Raw genomic sequence first — 25,081 nt, 5'->3', positions numbered from 1 at the left:
TACGTTCCTCCAAATACTTCTATTAGCCGTACTCAACTTTGGAATCTAGTTTCGATTCTCTCAACCCCAGTTCTAATTTTGGGTGACATGAACTCTCATGGTACTGGGTGGGTCTATTTTTACGATTTATGTGACGATTTCAACTTGACTATGACTCTTCTTTCATCGAACAACTCTTCACCCGGAAGCGATATGATTTAATTCGTTCTTCTAAAAAATCTTCCCGATATCGTGAAAAGACGCTTACTAGACTTATTCAATACTCTATTAGAAAACAACATTGTTCCACCCGAATGGAGACAGGTCAAAGTAATAGCAATTCAAAAGCCTGGCAAACCAGCGTCTGACCATAACTCATACCGTCCGATTGCTATGCTCCCGTGCACTAGATAATTGTTGGAGAAAATGATCCTTCGAAAACTCGATTGAGATTGCTATCAAGTACACAATTTGGGTTTCGCAAGAGCAAAGGAACAAGCGATTGTCAAGCGTTGCTTTCTACAGATACTCAACTGGCCTTTGCGCACAAGGAGCAGCTGGCTTCAGTATTCTTGGATATTAAGGGAGCTTTTAATTCAGTTTCAATAGAAATTATGTCAGACAATCTTAACAGATGTGGACTTCCTGGAATTTTGAATAACTTCTTGTACAATTTGTTGTCAGAAAAGCAAATGAACTTCACCCTCGGACAACTGACAACTTCCAGAAATAGTTATATGGGTCTACCCCAAGGCTCTTGTCTCAGCCCCCTTCTTTATAATTTTTATGTGAAATATATTGACAGTTGTTTGGCAGAACAATGCACGCTAAGACAGCTTGCTGATGATGGTGTAGTTTTCGTCAGAGGTTCCTATGCCGAAAACTTGCAAAGACCATTGCAAAATTCCCTAGATAACTTCTGTTCTTGGGCAAGGAACTTAGGGATCGAATTTTCGCCGCAGAAATCTGAACTGGTAGTGTTTACTCCAAAGCGATCCACAGCCCAATTGCAACTTAAGCTTTGTGTAGAAGCATTACCCAATCATTGACTTTCAAGTACCGTGTCTGGTTTGATTCAAAATGCACTTCGAATACCCATGTTCAAAATTCGACACGATTTTTCGGAGTATGCTGAAACGGTCTAAATTGGTCTAACAAGTTCGAATGAAATTATTCAACTAACTTCTTTATTGGCGCGCCAGTTCAATTTATAGATATACTTAATCTACAAAGAAATTCAAGATCTATTGTTTCGATACACCGCGGTTAACAATTTCCAATGGATTCGATACAACAACAATGACGACGATGATGACACCTAACAATGCAGCGATGATGATGATGATGCCTGGTTGTGTTCTATTCGGTACTATTGTTTCGTCACTGTTGTTTCGACGCTGTTGTTTCGACACTGTTGCTTTGATACTGTTGTTTCGGCACTGCTGTTTCGACACTATTGTTTCGAGACTAATCTGCGTACGCTGATCGACATAAGGTAGAGTAGCTCGTTACTGCCATCAACGATGGAAATTAATTTTCTCGAACACCCACATTACGTATTTGGAGCAAAAATGTCAAAAGAGGGTCAACTTTCTCCGCTCGATTTGCGGCACGTGGTGGGGAGCTCATCCGGGAGACCTCATAACGCTTTATAAAACAAGTATTCTATCTATTCTGGAGTATGGCTCTTTCTTCTTTCTCTCAGCAGCTAAAAGTCACCTTCTAAAATTGGAACGAACTCAATATCATTGTCTGCGTATAGCTTTCGGCTGTATGCACTTAACGCATAACATGAGTCTCGAGGTTCTGGCAGGATCAACTTCTCTATAGGACCGATTCTGGGAACTTTATCTCAGAATACGGGTGAAATGCGAAGTCACAAACACATTTGTGATTGAAAATTTTGAAAAAACTCTTCATCTATATACGCAATCTCGATTTATGAGAATTTATCACCACTATATTTCATCAGATATTTATCTTCCATCGTTTACTCCAGACCGTGCTCACTTTACCATCAGCAGTTCCTCAATTGAATACAATCCGTCGATGAAACAAGCAATACTTGGGATTTCAGATCAGCTTCGACCAACTTTCATTCCCTGTAAAAATACAAGTACCGAAAGTACCAAAAATTCAATTGCATGAAAAGATACTTCACTGATGGGTCTCGCCTCAATGGATCCACTGGCTTCGGTGTTTTCAGTGAAAGTTCGAGCGCCTTCCTTGTTCCATTTATGTTGCTGAGCTGGCAGCAATCGAATTCGCATTGGGGATGATCTCCAACAAACCTGCAGACCATTACTTCATTTTCTCGGATAGTCTCAGTTCGCTTGAGGCTCTCCAGTCGATGAAAACTAGTAGGCACCTATCTTATTTCCTCACAAAAGTGAGGCAGCAGATGAGTGCACTGATCGAAAGATCTTATAAGTTAACCTTTGTATGGGTCCCCTCTCATTGCTCAATTCCTGGCAATGAGGAGGCGGACACTCTCGCAAAGGTGGGTGCCCAGGAAGGCGAATTGTTTGCAATCACTACTCACTAGATATGCATCTCCACAGAATAAATCTTGTTCAAAGCAATGTCTGTGGTGTAGAAACGGTTACGATGACATCGATCATGCAGTTTGGCAACGTACGCAGCCAGAGATTACCTTTTGAATGCCCTTGAAGCCCAAGGAAGACAACCGTATGTTCCTGTTAGAGACGTGTTGGGAACTCGCGACATCTGCTATATGCAGTTGATCTATATGTTTGTGAAATGGTCTAGTATAAGACATTCATGCTTTTGTGTTTTTCTTTTTCTTTATTAGTTTGTTTGTCTTGTCTCCTCATCGCACCGTCGCCCACCCTCGACAGCTAGTCGAACACCAGATGCTATTCCTGGTAATTGCACATAATGCTACAGTGCGTGCGGAAACCCGCGGTTGAGACAACGGTACCCCTTTTCCTACTCCCTAACCTGTCCTGTCCCACAAAAATTGTTGCCCTTTTAACCTCGAGTAAACCGCGAGTATTCGGTTGAATCCTACTAAACATAGCAATTAATTGAAACTATGTATAAATAAACTTGAATTAGCAGCTCCGCAAAGCTTATGCGATTGAGCCTTACAAATGAATAAATTGAAAAAATATAGTGTTTTTTCAATTAGCAATAATCGCACCTTAGATGTTCCACATTGGATACGATATCGCCGTTTCGCAGAGCTATCTTTCGTATGTATTGATTAAATTGTTGATTGAACTAGTGAATGAATGAAACAATTTACCAGTTATCAACATTTTGCCTAATCAACAAACGATATGCGTAAAGTTCAGTGAGCTGGCGACATGAAGGGGTATGCAGTCTTGAATAACCGAGTCAAAGCGTTGTATTTGTACCTGTTTTTGTAGACCGTGTTAGCAAAACGAATTCCGGAGTATAAAAATGCATGGGGAGAAACATTCCGATTTGCAGAAGCGCAAACGGCTACCAAAGTACCTGCTGCTTGTATCTATTTTGCAATGTCGATTTCCCCTGACTCCATGGTTTTGAAGTCTGTGTAAGGGAAATTCATTCCAGCGATAGTACCTCATTCGCTGCGCAATAAGAACTGAGTGGACACTCGCGTTTATACCGATTGGTGTGATTTCAACAACCTGTTTTGAAAGCAATTTTAAGACTATTGAAACAAGTTTTTGGATCAAAAAGTAACAAGCATAGAACGCGTAGACATTTTATCTTTGGAATGAGGTGTTTATCATACCATTTCGTTCAGTTGTTTAGGACCTATTAACGCTCAAAATCTCGTTCTCCGGCGTAACGCTTTCGTTTTCGAAACATTTACCTTACACCCCAGTATAGAAATGAAAGACGTAATCCTACGTCAAAAAATTGTTAAATTATGTCTCAGATGTACAAAAAGTTTGACCTTCATTGATTAATTTATTTGCAAGTTGGGCCCTGCAAGCTGGATCGCGTTGGACGGCGAACGTGGTAAACTATGTTGTGGTTTCGTTTTCCGTTCTAACATATTAATAGGCGTACTTCGAATAGCTTAATTTGGTTTCATTTGCTGCATAATTCAAGAACTAATCTAGCAAACGGAACAAAATTTAGCATGTGGAGTTTATATGTGTTGATAAGAGCGAAATTCGAGAAAGGAATTGTCCGATTTTGGGCTGTCTTCATTCTATTGTATTTTCTGTATCAAACATTCATTCCATGCAACGGAGAAATTTGTTATTTGCAAGTGGATGAGAAATTACTGAAATTTTATAGTAAAAAAATATTTTATAGGGTATATTAGAAGATCAATCAATGAACAGTTCTGCGATTGGACTAATGAACATGCGCTTAGTAAGAAAACGTGGATGTGATAACGAAAAATAAATTTTCCAACAATCACAGTTCTACGTCAAGCCATCTTCCACGCCCCTAGAAACAGATCCATTCCCTTTCTTGCATTGTTGATCACAATGTGATGCAAACACATCAATCGCATTGCACTTGTATCGAATATTGTTTGTTGAAACGAAATAAGACGGCTGGGTGGTAATTTTCAGCATATTCGTTGGTTTTGGATTGGACGAACAATACAAGTCTTCACAACTTTCCAATATCTGATACTATAAGTTCACGCTTACATGTTAGTTATCATAATGTTCGGTGAGAGGTACTTGCTTGCTCTTGGTTGCATTTGTCGATAATTTTCACGACGATTACAACGTGTGCTTGCATTCTATACCATTCGAGACCGGTCTTAGTATATATATCTTATTATAATCTTATGGCAGGTTTACATTAGGGAGATCTATAGCTATAGATGGATTTATTCACCCGAAAATAGATGTAAACGGGTGAGAATATATACGATGCACTTCTCCAAGGTATAAATGTATAGGATGAATAGAATAAATTCATGCATATGTAAACGTTGGTGAATTTCTCACTGGTGAGAAATCACTGAAGATGGATGCAGTTCTACTTCAGGTGAATAAATTCACCAACAATATGAATGTATTCATTATATAAGTTCGCGCTAGTGTAAACGGTTGATGCGATTTCTATAAATCTCATCATATTTCTTCACACGAATATATCACTAGTCTAAACCCACCCTTAGGCCAGGCGCAAATTGAGACGCGTATAGCGCGAGTATCTTGGCGCGATATAGCGCCTGTTTTTGTGGCTAATGAAAACAGATAGAACGGCGCAAATTGGCGAGGAGACGCGAAATAGTGCAGCGCTCGTGAGAGACGACTCGCGTGACGCTGTGACTGAACCACAGTTTCTCGTGCTTGTCGTGCAGGCTGTGGTGGATGTATTGGTAAACAATCATATAGCACCGTGAGTCTGGCACTGTATGGTTGTGCCGGTCGGGTAGTTGTGCTAGTAAATAAATATATCGCGCAACTCTGTGTGAATCAGACATTGTATGCGAGTGGCACGTTATTCACAGCAAACTCCGACTCAATATGCGCATCACCGCGCTTTATTTGTGGTACATATGAGTCGTGTTGGTCGTCTTGTGCTAGCTCACGAGCGTTATACGCTTCTCAATATGCGCTTAGCCTTAGTCACGCGTCGCGTCTCGTGAGTGGTGGCTCCTAATCCATGTTGGGATAGCCAGTGTTCCAAGCTTCATGTAGGCTATGCATTCAAATGCATTCAAAGCTTTTCGAAAATGTTGACAATTTTCAAGCGTAGCCGTAACATATTTTTGAACCGATTCTCAATCGGTTAAAAAATTTGATCAAACGAAAAAAACGTGCTTATTGGCGAAATTTCGTGGGAGGTTTGTCACGCGAAACGTCAATGAAAAAAATATGGAAATAGAATTGGAAATAGGAGAAATCGCTCTTCAACAAATGAAAGCGAAGAATATTCACATCGATTAATTCTTAATTTTGCATGGGAGGTACCACAAGACAGGTGTGATCTTGATTCCGTGTTTTCGATGGTACTATTTTTTCTTGCTTTTTTTATGTAACAATTCAGCTTCAGGATCGGGTTAAATTATGTACAGCTATATAAAACTGCCTGATGTGGTGAAACATCGCTTGTTGCATTTATTCAATCGGTTTTTGGAGCATTACCGTTTTGTCTCATATTCCGAACACTTCATTCTTGAATGTAAATTTACTGAACTTCTATGTTATTAATAATTGAATAATGAAAACCCTGACAATCTTTGGGGTGTAGGCTTCATTTTAACATCATTTACAGGTATCGATACGGCCTATAATTTAGAACAATAAGCATTTTCAAAAAGGTGACAGTCAAAACCAATGATGAAATGTTAGCGTTAGCTAATTCTGTAAAAAACAAGAAATGTTAATTTTTCAGTTTTTGTAGTTTTTTTTTTGTATGCTGTTCTCATGTTAAGTGCTAGAAAAGGTATGAATCTACAATAAATGGTTGAAAAAAATTATATTTTATGCAGAAATCTTAATTAAAATTAGTGTTGAAGAAGTGTTCGGAATATGAATCAAGTTGATACACATGATTCAAATTCCGAACACTTCATTTTTAAATGTAAATTTATAAAACTTTTATATCATAAACAATTGAATAACGAAAACCTTGACATTTTTTAGGGGATAAGCTTCATTTTGGAATCATTTACAGGTATCAATACAGCCTATAATTTATAACATTGAACATTTGCAAAAAAGTGACAGTCAAGTATTGAATAGTATTGAAGGAGTGTTCGGAATATGAATCAAATTTTCACGCATGATTCAAATTCCCGAACACTTCATTTTTTAATGACAATTTACTGAACTCTAATGTTATAAATAATTGAATAATCGAAACCCTGACATTGTTTGGGTTACAGGCACCATTTTAGCACCATTTACAGTTATCGATACAGCCAATAATTTAGCATTTGCAAAAAATGTGACTGTGTGTGACAGTGATAAAATGTTCGCGTTAGTAAATTCCGTGCAAAACAAGCATCGTGATTTTTTCAGTTTTTGTAGTTTTTTTGTTTTGTTTGCTGTTTTCATGTTAAGTGCTATAAAAGGTAAGAATCTACCATATATAGATGAAATCTTCAGTAAAGTTAACATTCAAGTAGTGTTCGGAATTGGAATCATGTTTCGACGCGTGCTTCGAATTCCGAACACTATTTTCAGGCAAATACAGCAAAAGTTCACAAATATATCCAAAATCAGAGAAGTGATTTTTATCGTTTTTGAATTATGCTTTCTCATCAACCTTTCATTTCTTTTGAACTACTGGACCGATTTAGATGATCCACATATTAAATTGAAGTTAATTCTCCGAAAAAATATAAGACTTGCACAAAAATTGGATTCCTCATGCTCCTATCTTCTGTCCAATAAGTTACAATAAGCAACCAACACATCTCAACTTTGGAAAATCATAACTCAAAAACGAAAAAATAATCAGATCTCTGGTTTTTGGATGTTATGTAAAAAACCGTTTCAAGAAAAATATAAAAAGTACTGCGCCCTTGATCCCCAAATCATGTAAACTATGGAAAACAAATACAATCAGAATACGAAAACAAAATCCAAATTTTTTGCTAGATTAATATTTTTCCAAAAAAGACTAGCTTAATGGATTTAATTTGATACATCGATCATATGAATCGGTGCAGTACTTCAAAAGTTATGATTTTTTTTTTATTGCATTTTCGCTGTTCGAAATATGAGTCAGAGACAAAAATGGTGTTCGGAATATGAGACAAATGTGATTGAACATTTTTGTAGTTTTTCACCAAGAATATGTATTTGAAAATCAATTTTATTGAAGTCAAAGGAAAATGAAGGCTCTATTGAATCCAAAAATCAAATTAATTTCCCGAAAAAGTACAACTTTGGGTGATGAGATTCTCAATCGGTTCAAAAATTTGATCAAACGAAAAAAACGTGCTTATTGGCGAAATTTCGTGGGAGGTTTGTCACGCGAAACGTCAATGAAAAAAATATGGAAATAGAATTGGAAATAGGAGAAATCGCTCTTCAACAAATGAAAGCGAAGAATATTCACATCGATTAATTCTTAATTTTGCATGGAAGGTACCACAAGACAGGTGTGATCTTGATTCCGTGTTTTCGATGGTACTATTTTTTCTTGCTTTTCTTTACGTAACAATTCAGCTTCAGGATCGGGTAAAATTATGTACAGCTATATAAAACTGCCTGATGTGGTGAAACATCGCTTGTTGCATTTATTTAATCGGTTTTTGGAGCATTACCGTTTTGTCTCATATTCCGAACACTTCATTTTTGAATGTAAATTTTCTGAACTTCTATGTTATAAATAATTGAATAATGAAAATCCTGACAATCTTTGGGGTGTAGGCTTCATTTTAACATCATTTACAGGTATCATTACGGCCTATAATTTAGAACAATAAGCATTTTCAAAAAGGTGATAGTCAAAACCAATGATGAAATGTTAGCGTTAGCTAATTCTGTAAAAAACAAGAAATGTTAATTTTTCAGTTTTTGTAGTTTTTTCAACTATTTTGTATGCTGTTCTCATGTTAAGTGCTAGAAAAGGTATGAATCTACAATAAATGGTTGAAAAAAATTATATTTTATGCAGAAATCTTAATTAAAATTAGTGTTGAAGAAGTGTTCGGAATATGAATCAAGTTGATACACATGATTCAAATTCCGAACACTTCATTTTTAAATGTAAATTTATAAAACTTTTATATCATAAACAATTGAATAACGAAAACCTTGACATTTTTTAGGGGATAAGCTTCATTTTGGAATCATTTACAGGTATCAATACAGCCTATAATTTATAACATTAAACATTTGCAAAAAAGTGACAGTCAAGTATTGAATAGTATTGAAGGAGTGTTCGGAATATGAATCAAATTTTCACGCATGATTCAAATTCCGAACACTTCATTTTTTAATGACAATTTACTGAAATTTAATGTTATAAATAATTGAATAATCGAAACCCTGACATTGTTTGGGTTACAGGCACCATTTTAGCACCATTTACAGTTATCGATACAGCCAATAATTTAGCATTTGCAAAAAATGTGACTGTGTGTGACAGTGATAAAATGTTCGCGTTAGTAAATTCCGTGCAAAACAAGCATCGTGATTTTTTCAGTTTTTGTAGTTTTTTTGTTTTGTTTGCTGTTTTCATGTTAAGTGCTATAAAAGGTAAGAATCTACCATAAATAGATGAAATCTTCAGTAAAGTTAACATTCAAGTAGTGTTCGGAATTGGAATCATGTTTCGACGCGTGCTTCGAATTCCGAACACTATTTTCAGGCAAATACAGCAAAAGTTCACAAATATATCCAAAATCAGAGAAGTGATTTTTATCGTTTTTGAATTATGCTTTTTCATCAACCTTTCATTTCTTTTGAACTACTGGACCGATTTAGATGATCCACATATTAAATTGAAGTTAATTCTCCGAAAAAATATAAGACTTGCACAAAAATTGGATTCCTCATGCTCCTATCTTCTGTCCAATAAGTTACAATAAGCAACCAACACATCTCAACTTTGGAAAATCATAACTCAAAAACGAAAAAATAATCAGATCTCTGGTTTTTGGATGTTATGTAAAAAAACGGTTTCAAGAAAAATATAAAAAGTACTGCGCCCTTGGTCCCCAAATCATGTGAACTATGGAAAACAAATACAATCAGAATACGAAAACAAAATCCAAATTTTTTGTTAGAATAATATTTTTCCAAAAAAGACTAGCTTAATGGATTGAATTTGATACATCGATCATATGAATCGGTGCAGTACTTCAAAAGTTATGATTTTTTTTAATTGCATTTTCGCTGTTCGGAATATGAGTCAGAGACAAAAATGGTGTTCGGAATATGAGACAAATGTGATTGAACATTTTTGTAGTTTTTCACCAAGAATTTGTATTTGAAAATCAATTTTATTGAAGTCAAATGAAAATGAAGGCTCTATTGAATCTAAAAATCAAATTAATTTCCCGAAAAAGTACAACTTTGGGTGATGAGACACTGTTGAATGGCCATCAATGCTTAAGTGTTCGGAATTTTAGACAAAACGGTATATCATTGATTAGATGTTTAGACAAATACGAGTTATAGTTACAGGGCCTGAACACGAACACCACTTCACGGCGAAAACGTAGTGAAGTGTATACAACCTTATTACGGGGATCATCATGTGTGTAGAATGAGAAAAGTTTATCCGTCGTGTCAACTTGGATGAACTCGGTGTTATTATGAATATCACGACACAGTCATGTCGCGGAGAAAAACAACGCTGGTCGTGTATTTTTTTCACTTGTGTTTTAGATGGCGAAAACTAGTCACGCTAACTTTTTGAATGTTGTTTTTCTTTCTAGGAAAGAGAGATAAACAAACATCAATTTACCTGCCTGGTGGCATTTTTAGAACGAAATCCTGAAGTATCCAAGAACGTAACTTTGTTTATTTGGATTCGGTACTTGCGCTATGGGGCGTAATTAAGGACTATCAATGTAGCACCCGTACGCCCGTAGAAACATGGCAAAAGGTACGCAACTCCTAAATTAATAGCAATTTTTTTTTCTTTTTTAGGATTAGAGTAGCACAAAGTTGCAACGCATGAAATGGAAATTTACGCTTCTGGCCCAAATACGCTGTAATAATGTGAGAGAAACAATAATTAGTCATCTCTCATCAGAAAGAACGATTGGTTATGTATAATATTGGTTTATTGATTTTCGCTAGTTCTTTTTTTATTTATTTTTCTGTATTATAGTGACTTTCAACACATTTGGCTAGTTCATCACTTTATTTCATTTTGGAAGAATGTCGAGAGTGAGAATTGAACTCATGACCTTTAGCGTGAGAGGTATGGATGTTACCACTACGCCAGATCGCCTTCTCTATTTTTGACGTAGGACTACGTCTTTCATTTCTATACCGGGGTGTAAGTTCAATGTTTAGAAAACGAAATAGTGACGCTGGACTGCAAGGTTTTGAACGTTAATACCTCTTTTCCGGCAGAACGGAGTGGCATGATAATCCTTTCATTCGATAGACAAAATGTCCACGAGTCATATGATTGTTAATTATTGACCTGAAAACTTGTTTCGATAGCTTTAAAATTGCTTTGAAAATAGGTTATTGAAACCGTATATAAACTCGCATATGCTCTGGAAATCCATTCAGTTGATGTGGCGATACGAGATGAGGACGGTCGCACTCAGACGCCTATGCATTATGCTCTTCTTTTCCCTTACATTTCTCTTCTGCAGTTGAACCGAACGGATGGGTATAAAACATGACACTTCCTTTGCGCTCGTTAATTTCTACCTCTACTCTCGTACTGTGAGGACTCGTTTCATTGGGACCAAGCAGACAGCTCGTAAATCTACCGGTGGTAATGCACCACGAAAGCAGCTAGGAAAAGCGCACCAGCCGCAGGAAGTGTGAAGAAGCCACATCGCTACCGACCAGGAACCGTCGCTTTGCTTGAAATTCGTCACTATCAGAAGTCGACCGAATTGCTGATCCGCAATCTACCTTTGAAGCGCTTAGTTCGTAGAATTGCCAAGGACTTCAAAACCGACTTGCACTTCCAAAGTTTTCCGCCGTTATGACACTGCAGGAGGCAAGCGAGACAATTTAGTCGGCCTGCTCGAAGATACCAATTTGTGTGCTAAGCCACGCAAAACGCGTCACATCATGCTCAAAGACATGCAACTGGCCCGTCGTATCCGAGGAGAGCGTGCTATTACCTTAGCATATAATCAATGGCCCTTTTCAGGGACAGCAAATTTACAATTAGAGTTCAGAAAATTTTATGCAGGCCGAACTGAAGAAGCATTTAGCGAAAATCGTGGTGTCGATGATAATTCGATAACGATGGGCGTCATTAACTATGGATTTGATAATGACGAATACGAAATACATGGAAGTGGATATTTCACCATATCGAAAAAATCACTTTGATGAAAGCTGCGTTATAAAATTATTTGTATACGAATGCCGCAATCGATAGTCGATTCTAATTTGCGCTGGGTATTTCCTCGGAGGACTCGATTCCTCCTTTGAGCATTAATGATTTCTTTCTTGCAAAACGAAGTGGTATGATAATCACATTATTCGAGAGATAAAATGCAGAAATTTTCTGCCAATCCCCTTTCAACCTCCAACATCTCTTTCTCCCGTTTTTCGTTTTTCAATTCCATTTCTCTTCTGCAGTCGGACCGAACGGAGCATTTAGCGAAAACCAAGGTATCCATGATAATTCGATACCGATGGGTGCCATTGACTATGGATTTGATAGTGAAGAATACGATATGAATGGTGTAGTGGGTATTATCGAAGGGTATATTATATTACATATCGAAGAAATCGCATTTATGAAAGCAACGTTATAAAATTATTTGTTTACGAATGCTGCAATCGATCGTCGTTATTAGGAAGGCTCTAGGAGCTCAAGATCAAATTGTCTGACATGTGACCGGTGACCAAGTTGTTCTCCTGCCCGATGCAGAAGCATCGGCTCTGTCAGAGCGAAATCCCCCAGCGGTTGGCATATCTGATTCGGTCATTCTTCGCCCAGGATCCGCGTATTAATAACTATGCGTTGATGCGAAATGCGCTCGAGAAGCCGTCCCTGTCCCGGGAGTACGCGCTCGAGGAATTGCGAAATATGCTGAGCGCGTATCTGGGTGAGGATCTGCGGAAGCAGCAATGAAATAGTTTCTGAAGGAAAATTATGTAGTTTTAATCGTAAAGATTCATACTGCAATGGTGGAATAAAAGGACACTCTAGAATGGATGGATGGGCACAAATTATCTAGTAGGCAAATTCTAAGAAAATCACAGGAAGTGAATACATGATTGAGTAGTTCCCTTAGCTTGTTACGAAATGTTTTTTAATGGTTCAAATTCTATTGGAAATATGTGGCAACAGAGCGTATGGATTGAATAATGCTGTTTGTGTATGTTTGGACAAGGGATTGCTAAGATGGCCGCCTTTCTGTAGCCAACATAGAAACTCATGAGCATAAAAATCATAACCTGAAATTAAAAATGAAGTGCTCCGCGCGATCCTGTAGCAGTGATTTTAATTTCGAATCTCCAAGAAAGCTTCCGGATGGGTATCCAAACATCGATTGCCAAAGGAAACTATCCAACGTAATCAAGTATTAACATATATGACTCCAAACTGTAAACAATACGTGAGCCCCCTTAGCGCGAGCCCTGCTTTATGCTGCCTACGCTTAGTTTGCATTGGTTGGGATAGGGTTGTCAGAGCCCCGTGTTTGGAAATAAAACAATTTAGCGTATGGATATGTACACCGCAACTGGACTTTTACATTTATTTGCCATTGCAAATGTATTTTGAAATGGGGTGCGAAGATTCACACCTTCGACCGCTCTGATCGCACTTATCGGTATTTTCGCAAGATTTGCTCTCATTTTGACCGTGCTCCTGGTGTGCCACATTTCAACACGGGCGTATGTACTCTCTAAAGGAACGCAAATTTGAGAAGACTCGTAATTGCTGCAGCAGTCAATTACGAGGTTTTCCGCATGCAATCGGTTGCATGTAGCAGGAGTATTTGCAGCAATGTTTACCTGTCAAACCACTATAGGGCGCTTACAGCGTGCATATGTATTAGTGATCTGTTGGGCAGGCAAAAGAGATCGCTGCATAGGATTTATATGGATCGACAAGATTGAGCTTTGTTTAAATAATTATTTTATCGAAATAGTTATAGAAATTACGCGCTACGCTATAATTATAACATGCGAATATATGTCTCTTTACATAAAAATATTCATTTTTAGCGTCAAAGCCATATACACGAAAAAAAATTGAAATTTCTGTTATGGCTATCATCCTTATCGATGGAAGCAGATTGATTATTCAATAAATTTCATAGACACAATGCAAATTGCACATTGCGATTGTATAGCCGGATTAGGTGAAGTGTGTTCCCCGGTGGTTAGTTTCGTCAAAAAAGCAGATAATTATGTTGAAATTAGGAACATATTCAGCCCGAAAGATCAACCGACCCTCAGATATGATTTCTGAGTACCTGAGTGCTCTGCGGAGAAGTGATATATGTATATAAGAAAATTGATAGGATACGAAGAAAATTCATCAATTGGCTAATTCATGGAAAATACAAGGAAGCATTCGAACGTGAGCTCGAGCCTCTGTGTCTTGAATCTAGGTCCGAACATGTTTATAATCCATTCCTGTTATTTTGACGTAGGACTACGTCTAACCGGAAGATATAGGGGGTGAAATGGAAATCTAGGCACTGAACAAGTAGGAAAAAATGCAAGATTTGGAACGCTTATAACTCGAGCATTTCTCAATAGATCGGAAAGGTTTTTGCATCAATTGATAAGAAATATATCTACGCATCTATCATAACGAATAACATTTCATTTTTCTTGAGATAAATAATTGAATAATTGTGAAATATCAAGCATTGTCAAAATGCACTATGTGCCCATTTTTGATTGGTCCATTTTGTGCTCCTCAAATCGTACCGACCAAAACGGGCAACCAGAGCAGCAGCGAAATAGAATGAAGCACGATTGGAAAGGAAAAAGAAAAAATTAACGAAACATTGGTCGCAGTCTCACACATGCGTAACTCTCGAGCCAGCCAGTCAGCTTAAAAATCCCCGCTCCGCTGCCGTAACGATCATTCTCATTCAAACCGTACACCACATCGTTTCGCATCACATCACATTAACAAACCAACACAAGCAGCCATGTCTGGACATGGTAAAGGAGGAAAAGTGAAGGGAAAGCGTGTTGATCTGGAGTTCCCCGCAAGGGTAGCTAGGCCGAGCGCGTTAGTACCAGTGCACCAGTCCACCTAGCCGGCGTTATATAGTTTCGGCCGCCGAAGTGATCGAGTTAGCTGGCAAAGCTGCTCGCGACGATAAGAAAACCCGCATTCGGAACAGAACACATTCGGTTCGGTGGACATCAAGACAACAACAGGCAGTTGCAGCGAGTGGCGAGTGGCAAACGCAATCGCAAAATGGCATCAGGTAGCAGAAGAAAAAAGTTTGTTCTTTATACAAACTGCTTTGGTGGCAAATCCAGAACAAGGCGGCATCGAGGGCGTTCGAAATGGTTTTTTTCAAAACCACGAGTACTAAGTTTTCTAAATTGGAACCATTCCTTAAAACAAGGCGCTTTTCAGGGCCATTAAACCTTCCAAAAAAGAGTTTAGGAAATACAGTTCAATGCTTTCTAAAACAATATCCAAAATAATAATAAAACACAAATTGATTTTTTTATAATTTGTTTACCAGGATATGATGAGTATGTGAATTTGGCAGTTGTTCTGAGCTTATTGATTTTCACCAATTCTAAAATTGCTTCTAGATTGAAAGTACAGTAATTTACACTTATCTCGACATTTAGCTAATTGGACGGACCTGTAATGCGACATATTTAGTTGGACATTTTTGTTAACATAGAGTTCGGGGTCCAAATTATGACCCCACATTGAAAGTCGACACTGTACCACTGTCATCGCAAATGTTCAATTACAGGTGTGAAAGCTGTGGCGATTGGCAAATGCAATCGCTAAACATAAAGGTTTAGCCGAACAAGATGGGGATATCGAGAGATAACAAAACAATAAACTCTTTAGATTGAAGATAATTTCGTGATCCTGAAAAGGACCCTTTTTAGCCTGCATGTGAATCCAACGAGCGAACAAATCGTAATGAATGTATTTTTTTGCCATCGCTCTCTTTTAACGCTCATTCGTTCGTCTCGTTGGACTCGCCCCTCTGGCTGAGTCTGCCGATTTGTCTCTATCCTGTGAGTGTGTACCGCTAGAGTATAAAACACGCGGACCCCAAAAAAATATCTTATTTTCTTTCAAACCGTAAACCCGTGTGGTTGTACGGCATCGGCATCCTGGACGTAACAAAGGAGGACAAGTTAAGGGAAAGGCAAAGTCTCACTCGAACCGTGCAGGTCTCCAGTTCCCTGTTGGTCGCATTCACTGATTGCTCCGCAAGGGTAACTAGGCCGAACGGATTGGTGCCGGAGCACCAGTATACCTAACAGCAATTATAGAGTATATAGAGGCCGTCGGAGTGCTCGAGTTGGCTTGCAAAGCTGCTCACGACAATCAGAAAACCCGCATCAAAAACAAAGCAGCTTCGGTTCGGCGCTCATCAAGGCAACAATTAGTTTCAGTGAGTGGCAAAGTGTTTCTCCGGCACGTCGCATTAAATGTAATTTACTGAACAACATGTCACAAGCTGGATGGGAAGAAATTTTCCAACTGTGAAAGCTGTGGCGAGTGGCAAACGCAATAGCTAAACAGGAAGGTTTAACCGAACAAGATGGGAATATCGAGTGATAACAAAAACACAACACCAAAGGTTCTTTTCAGAACCATCAACATGTTCATAAAGAGTAAACAGTAAACTAATCCATTATTCAGGTAGATAGGTAGGTATTCACGTAGGAGAAGAAAATAAAACAATATATTTAAAATATATATTTAACAAAAGCTGTCCCCTTTGTATAGTCCTACGTCACTCCGGTTATGTCCCCGACATTACCCACCCGTCTTTTTCCGATTCAAATCTAGTGGGAAAGTCGCTCAATGAACATCGCGAAATAGGTGTTAGTAAGTTAAGCAATATGCGTCACACAAAAGCTCTTGTTCGGTAAATAGCTTGCCTAACTGTTTCACAAAGTTCATGTTAGTTCTTTGGAATATTTCGCGCTAATAGCACGAGGTCTCTTTTACATTGTTATCCGGTTATCCGTCCAAACCCAGTGGCGCTTTTTGAAACCGGTCCGGCAGAAACCGGATAATGTGTAATCGCTCTAAGTCTCATTTTGTACACCTTCTACGTGAGCAACATTGACAATTGCCTTACAGGAAATTGTATCCTAGTGGTTCCTGTCGTAGGATCGAATGAATCCGACCTGCTAGGACCCTTACAAAATTCTTTAAACAATTTTTGTACTTTGGTTTAGTGATTGATTTCTTCATGAAAAAGAACAGAGATGAACATCTTTTCTAGGAAGCATAAACCAGCAAAACCAAAGTTTCAACCTTTGGGTAAACCGATCAGTCATTCAAGTATCTTGGGATCTGGTTCGTCTACAAATGTACCTGGGGCCAAAATAGGCATCTGGGTTTACCCAGATTACTGCAGGTGGTTATTTTAATAAACTGTTTCCGTACAATTACCGACACTTGGTGAGGTGCCCATCCAGAAGATCTTATAAAATTGTATCGAACAATTATTCTCTCAGTGAAGTAGTATGGTAGTTTCTGTTTTCAATCAGCTGCCAAAGCACACCTCATCAAACTCGAGCGAATTCTGTACCTTTGTTCCCATATTGCGTAGGGGTGTATGCCCTAAATACAAACCAGGGGTTTTGGCAGGTGTACGCTCACTAAAAGATCGCTTCAATTTATTATCTCTTTGGCCCCTCATCCGGTGTAAGGATACGAACCTTGTGAACCTTCGAGCTAAATTTCCACGCTCGATTCATGATTTCGTATTATATTTATCAACGTCAAATAGCATTTATTCCGTAGAATGTCATAGCTAGCTAGCAGTGCAAATGTAATTAAAATGAATTGGGCCGATGGCCGATGACCGCACGAAATAGGCGGGTAAACTATTGTCAGGATGTTTGTTGACATTCTAAATATGAACAAGGGCGTACACGCCAATAAGCTAGAACAACTTAGGGCCGTTTTCTTCACCTGCCCCGCTTAACGCGTTAAACCTGGCTTACGGTAAGCCTCGCTTAACGTTAAGCCGCACATTTAAGCGAGGCTTAAAAAATTACATTTCTTCACCCCGGTTTAGCAATCTGAGAGGCTCGCTTACCGTAAGCCGCGCTTAGGTATATTTCCCGTTTGGTCGCCCTATTTTTCCATTTGACCTGTCACTTTAAGCCGACGATGATTGTTTTGATGTGATACGCAATCGAGAAATTCGACATTGATCATTAATGAGGGCCAATTTCGTAAATGTAATAAATGATTTTCATGGTTTTTCCATGTTGTTATGTTTTTTTTTGACGTAGGACTACGTCTTTCATTTCTATACCGGGGTGTAAAATCAAAGTTTCGAAAACGAAAGCGTTACGCCGGAGACCGAGATTTTGAGCGTTAATAGCTCCTAAACAACTGAACGAAATGGTATGATAAACACTTCATTCGAAAGATAAAATGTCTACGCGTTATATACTTGTTACTTTTTGATCCAAAAACTTGTTTCAATAGTCTTAAAATTGCTTTCAAAACAGGCTATTGAAATCACCAATCGGTATATAAGCGAGCGGCGCTCGGAAATCCACTCAGTTCTAATTGAACAGCGATTGGAGCATGTTGTCGCTGTTGCGGTGAAGCTCTTTATTTATCATGAAAGCGCGGATGAACGGTGTCACCAAGAGCCTGTTTGTGCACCCTAGGCCAGAAGGGAATCTATCAGGAGGAGAGTGATGCCACAAACGGTTCCCTGGGAAGACATCGCTACACACACATACACGCGCGGCTATTAACAGGTGGTTATCGAGTTGGCATTAACCACTGGTGGGCTTCCAGTATCGAGGAAAATGTGGAAATATCTAATTGTTACTGAAAATAATCTGCCAGTTCCTCTGGGAATTTTCAAAATATATTCATGTGAAAGAGTTTAATTGAATGTTTTCTATCCATGTAACACTGTGACCAAATACATTTGGTTTTGTGGTTTTTCAATCAATCGCAATTAACAGGATAGCTTCAGAAGATTATTCTTCCCCATCAGTAGGATATTTCCGTATCCAATATTGTATGCGCCCGCAATCGATTATTACTCAGTCGCCGAAAGTTCCGAGCTCAGAGAGTTCATTCCCCTCTAGTTTGCCTTCCAAATTGCCATCGTAAACCACACCTTCTCTCGATTCAATCACACACAAAAAGCATACTTAAGCGATATTCTGGTGGTGAGACACATTCATTTTTCGTGAGGACATCGACAAGACAACATCGTTGCCTAACGTGCTGGAGGAGGTGGACGGCAAAGGATCGACACATACACGCGCAGAACTCTTTCCGTTAGGATGCCATTCAGCATCGAGAAAGTTCCGGAAAGATCTAATCATTGCTGGAAAATAATCTGCCAGTTCCTTTGGGAATTTTCAAAATATATTCATGTGAAAGAGTTTAATTGAATGTTTTCTATCCATGTAACACTGTGACCAAATATGTTTCAATCAAGTGCTATTAACAGGTGGTTATCGAGTTGGTATTAACCACTGGTGGGCTTCCAGTATCGAGGAAAATGTGGAAATAACTAATCGTTACTGAAAATAATCTGCCAGTTCCTCTGGGAATTTTCAAAATATATTCATGTGAAAGAGTTTAATTGAATGTTTTCTATCCATGTAACACTGTGACCAAATACATTTGGTTTTGTGGTTTTTCAATCAATCGCAATTAACAGGATAGCTTCAGAAGATTATTCTTCCCCATCAGTAGGATATTTCCGTATCCAATATTGTATGCGCCCGCAATCGATTATTGCTCAGTCGCCGAAAGTTCCGAGCTCAGAGAGTTCATTCCCCTCTAGTTTGCCTTCCAAATTGCCATCGTAAACCACACCTTCTCTCGATTCAATCACACACAAAAAGCATACTTAAGCGATATTCTGGTGGTGAGACACATTCATTTTTCGTGAGGACATCGACAAGACAACATCGTTGCCTAACGTGCTGGAGGAGGTGGACGGCGAAGGATCGACACATACACGCGCAGAACTCTTTCCGTTAGGATGCCATTCAGCATCGAGAAAGTTCCGGAAAGATCTAATCAATGCTGGAAAATAATCTGCCAGTTCCTTTGGGAATTTTCAAAATATATTCATGTGAAAGAGTTTAATTGAATGTTTTCTATCCATGTAACACTGTGACCAAATATGTTTCAATCAAGTGCTATTAACAGGTGGTTATCGAGTTGGCATTAACCACTGGTGGGCTTCCAGTATCGAGGAAAATGTGGAAATAACTAATCGTTACTGAAAATAATCTGCCAGTTCCTCTGGGAATTTTCAAAATATATTCATGTGAAAGAGTTTAATTGAATGTTTTCTATCCATGTAACACTGTGACCAAATACATTTGGTTTTGTGGTTTTTCAATCAATCGCAATTAACAGGATAGCTTCAGAAGATTATTCTTCCCCATCAGTAGGATATTTCCGTATCCAATATTGTATGCGCCCGCAATCGATTATTGCTCAGTCGCCGAAAGTTCCGAGCTCAGAGAGTTCATTCCCCTCTAGTTTGCCTTCCAAATTGCCATCGTAAACCACACCTTCTCTCGATTCAATCACACACAAAAAGCATACTTAAGCGATATTCTGGTGGTGAGACACATTCATTTTTTTTTCGTGAGGACATCGACAAGACAACATCGTTGCCTGGAGGCGATCTGGCGTAGTGGTAACATCCATGCCTCTCACGCTAAAGGTCACGAGTTCAATTCTCACTCCCGACATTCTTCCAAAAATGGAAGTAAAAAGTGACGAACCAGCCAAATGAGTTGAAAATCACTATAATACAGATAAAAAAAAAAAAAAAAAACATCGTTGCCTAACGTGCTGGAGGAGGTGGACGGCGAAGGATCGACACATACACGCGCAGAACTCTTTTCGTTAGGATACCATTCAGCATCGAGAAAGTTCCGGAAAGATCTAATCATTGCTGGAAAATAATCTGCCAGTTCCTTTGGGAATTTTCAAAATATATTCATGTGAAAGAGTTTAATTGAATGTTTTCTATCCATGTAACACTGTGACCAAATATGTTTCAATCAAGTGCTATTAACAGGTGGTTATCGAGTTGGTATTAACCACTGGTGGGCTTCCAGTATCGAGGAAAATGTGGAAATAACTAATCGTTACTGAAAATAATCTGCCAGTTCCTCTGGGAATTTTCAAAATATATTCATGTGAAAGAGTTTAATTGAATGTTTTCTATCCATGTAACACTGTGACCAAATATGTTTCAATCAAGTGCTATTAACAGGTGGTTATCGAGTTGGTATTAACCACTGGTGGGCTTCCAGTATCGAGGAAAATGTGGAAATAACTAATCGTTACTGAAAATAATCTGCCAGTTCCTCTGGGAATTTTCAAAATATATTCATGTGAAAGAGTTTAATTGAATGTTTTCTGTCCATGTAACACTGTGACCAAATATGTTTCAATCAAGTGCTATTAACAGGTGGTTATCGAGTTGGTATTAACCACTGGTGGGCTTCCAGTATCGAGGAAAATGTGGAAATAACTAATCGTTACTGAAAATAATCTGCCAGTTCCTCTGGGAATTTTCAAAATATATTCATGTGAAAGAGTTTAATTGAATGTTTTCTATCCATGTAACACTGTGACCAAATATGTTTCAATCAAGTGCTATTAACAGGTGGTTATCGAGTTGGTATTAACCACTGGTGGGCTTCCAGTATCGAGGAAAATGTGGAAATAACTAATCGTTACTGAAAATAATCTGCCAGTTCCTCTGGGAATTTTCAAAATATATTCATGTGAAAGAGTTTAATTGAATGTTTTCTATCCATGTAACACTGTGACCAAATATGTTTCAATCAAGTGCTATTAACAGGTGGTTATCGAGTTGGTATTAACCACTGGTGGGCTTCCAGTATCGAGGAAAATGTGGAAATAACTAATCGTTACTGAAAATAATCTGCCAGTTCCTCTGGGAATTTTCAAAATATATTCATGTGAAAGAGTTTAATTGAATGTTTTCTATCCATGTAACACTGTGACCAAATACATTTGGTTTTGTGGTTTTTCAATCAATCGCAATTAACAGGATAGCTTCAGAAGATTATTCTTCCCCATCAGTAGGATATTTCCGTATCCAATATTGTATGCGCCCGCAATCGATTACTCAGTCGCCGAAAGTTCCGAGCTCAGAGAGTTCATTCCCCTCTAGTTTGCCTTCCAAATTGCCATCGTAAACCACACCTTCTCTCGATTCAATCACACACAAAAAGCATACTTAAGCGATATTCTGGTGGTGAGACACATTCATTTTTCGTGAGGACATCGACAAGACAACATCGTTGCCTAACGTGCTGGAGGAGGTGGACGGCGAAGGATCGACACATACACGCGCAGAACTCTTTCCGTTAGGATGCCATTCAGCATCGAGAAAGTTCCGGAAAGATCTAATCAATGCTGGAAAATAATCTGCCAGTTGCTTTGGGAATTTTCAAAATATATTCATGCGAAAGAGTTTAATTCCATGTAACACTGTGACCAAATATGTTTCAATCAAGTGCTATTAACAGGTGGTTATCGAGTTGGCATTAACCACTGGTGGGCTTCCAGTATCGAGGAAAATGTGGAAATAACTAATCGTTACTGAAAATAATCTGCCAGTTCCTCTGGGAATTTTCAAAATATATTCATGTGAAAGAGTTTAATTGAATGTTTTCTATCCATGTAACACTGTGACCAAATATGTTTCAATCAAGTGCTATTAACAGGTGGTTATCGAGTTGGTATTAACCACTGGTGGGCTTCCAGTATCGAGGAAAATGTGGAAATAACTAATCGTTACTGAAAATAATCTGCCAGTTCCTCTGGGAATTTTCAAAATATATTCATGTGAAAGAGTTTAATTGAATGTTTTCTATCCATGTAACACTGTGACCAAATATGTTTCAATCAAGTGCTATTAACAGGTGGTTATCGAGTTGGTATTAACCACTGGTGGGCTTCCAGTATCGAGGAAAATGTGGAAATAACTAATCGTTACTGAAAATAATCTGCCAGTTCCTCTGGGAATTTTCAAAATATATTCATGTGAAAGAGTTTAATTGAATGTTTTCTATCCATGTAACACTGTGACCAAATACATTTGGTTTTGTGGTTTTTCAATCAATCGCAATTAACAGGATAGCTTCAGAAGATTATTCTTCCCCATCAGTAGGATATTTCCGTATCCAATATTGTATGCGCCCGCAATCGATTACTCAGTCGCCGAAAGTTCCGAGCTCAGAGAGTTCATTCCCCTCTAGTTTGCCTTCCAAATTGCCATCGTAAACCACACCTTCTCTCGATTCAATCACACACAAAAAGCATACTTAAGCGATATTCTGGTGGTGAGACACATTCATTTTTCGTGAGGACATCGACAAGACAACATCGTTGCCTAACGTGCTGGAGGAGGTGGACGGCGAAGGATCGACACATACACGCGCAGAACTCTTTCCGTTAGGATGCCATTCAGCATCGAGAAAGTTCCGGAAAGATCTAATCAATGCTGGAAAATAATCTGCCAGTTGCTTTGGGAATTTTCAAAATATATTCATGCGAAAGAGTTTAATTCCATGTAACACTGTGACCAAATATGTTTCAATCAAGTGCTATTAACAGGTGGTTATCGAGTTGGCATTAACCACTGGTGGGCTTCCAGTATCGAGGAAAATGTGGAAATAACTAATCGTTACTGAAAATAATCTGCCAGTTCCTCTGGGAATTTTCAAAATATATTCATGTGAAAGAGTTTAATTGAATGTTTTCTATCCATGTAACACTGTGACCAAATACATTTGGTTTTGTGGTTTTTCAATCAATCGCAATTAACAGGATAGCTTCAGAAGATTATTCTTCCCCATCAGTAGGATATTTCCGTATCCAATATTGTATGCGCCCGCAATCGATTATTGCTCAGTCGCCGAAAGTTCCGAGCTCAGAGAGTTCATTCCCCTCTAGTTTGCCTTCCAAATTGCCATCGTAAACCACACCTTCTCTCGATTCAATCACACACAAAAAGCATACTTAAGCGATATTCTGGTGGTGAGACACATTCATTTTTCGTGAGGACATCGACAAGACAACATCGTTGCCTAACGTGCTGGAGGAGGTGGACGGCGAAGGATCGACACATACACGCGCAGAACTCTTTCCGTTAGGATGCCATTCAGCATCGAGAAAGTTCCGGAAAGATCTAATCAATGCTGGAAAATAATCTGCCAGTTCCTCTGGGAATTTTCAAAATATATTCATGTGAAAGAGTTTAATTGAATGTTTTCTATCCATGTAACACTGTGACCAAATACATTTGGTTTTGTGGTTTTTCAATCAATCGCAATTAACAGGATAGCTTCAGAAGATTATTCTTCCCCATCAGTAGGATATTTCCGTATCCAATATTGTATGCGCCCGCAATCGATTATTGCTCAGTCGCCGAAAGTTCCGAGCTCAGAGAGTTCATTCCCCTCTAGTTTGCCTTCCAAATTGCCATCGTAAACCACACCTTCTCTCGATTCAATCACACACAAAAAGCATACTTAAGCGATATTCTGGTGGTGAGACACATTCATTTTTCGTGAGGACATCGACAAGACAACATCGTTGCCTAACGTGCTGGAGGAGGTGGACGGCAAAGGATCGACACATACACGCGCCGAACTCTTTCCGTTAGGATGCCATTCAGCATCGAGAAAGTTCCGGAAAGATCTAATCATTGCTGGAAAATAATCTGCCAGTTCCTTTGGGAATTTTCAAAATATATTCATGTGAAAGAGTTTAATTGAATGTTTTCTATCCATGTAACACTGTGACCAAAAATGTTTCAATCAAGTGCTATTAACAGGTGGTTATCGAGTTGGTATTAACCACTGGTGGGATTCCAGTATCGAGGAAAATGTGGAAATAACTAATCGTTACTGAAAATAATCTGCCAGTTCCTTTGGGAATTTTCAAAATATATTCATGTGAAAGAGTTTAATTGAATGTTTTCTATCCATGTAACACTGTGACCAAATATGTTTCAATCAAGTGCTATTAACAGGTGGTTATCGAGTTGGCATTAACCACTGGTGGGCTTCCAGTATCGAGGAAAATGTGGAAATAACTAATCGTTACTGAAAATAATCTACCAGTTCCTTTGGGAATTTTCAAAATATATTCATGTGAAAGAGTTTAATTGAATGTTTTCTATCCATGTAACACTGTGACCAAATACATTTGGTTTTGTGGTTTTTCAATCAATCGCAATCAACAGGATAGCTTCTGAAGATTATTCTTCCCCATCAGTAGGATATTTCCGTATCCAATATTGGATGCATAAAACCGTGTG

The 25,081-nt window shown here is 38.4% G+C and overlaps 1 protein-coding gene across 8 annotated transcripts in view; it reads right to left on the bottom strand.

The window, feature by feature from the left end:
• LOC129777691 (inactivation-no-after-potential D protein) overlaps window positions 1-25,081 on the bottom strand; it is a 362,102-nt gene that overhangs the window by 327,568 nt on the left and 9,453 nt on the right. The window lies entirely within an intron of this gene.

The sequence above is a fragment of the Toxorhynchites rutilus genome, chromosome 3 (genome assembly GCF_029784135.1).
Source record: "Toxorhynchites rutilus septentrionalis strain SRP chromosome 3, ASM2978413v1, whole genome shotgun sequence".
Classification (NCBI taxonomy): Eukaryota; Metazoa; Arthropoda; class Insecta; order Diptera; family Culicidae; genus Toxorhynchites; species Toxorhynchites rutilus.
Note: the sequence above shows the minus strand (reverse complement) of the source record. Positions and strands in the feature narration are given on the sequence as shown.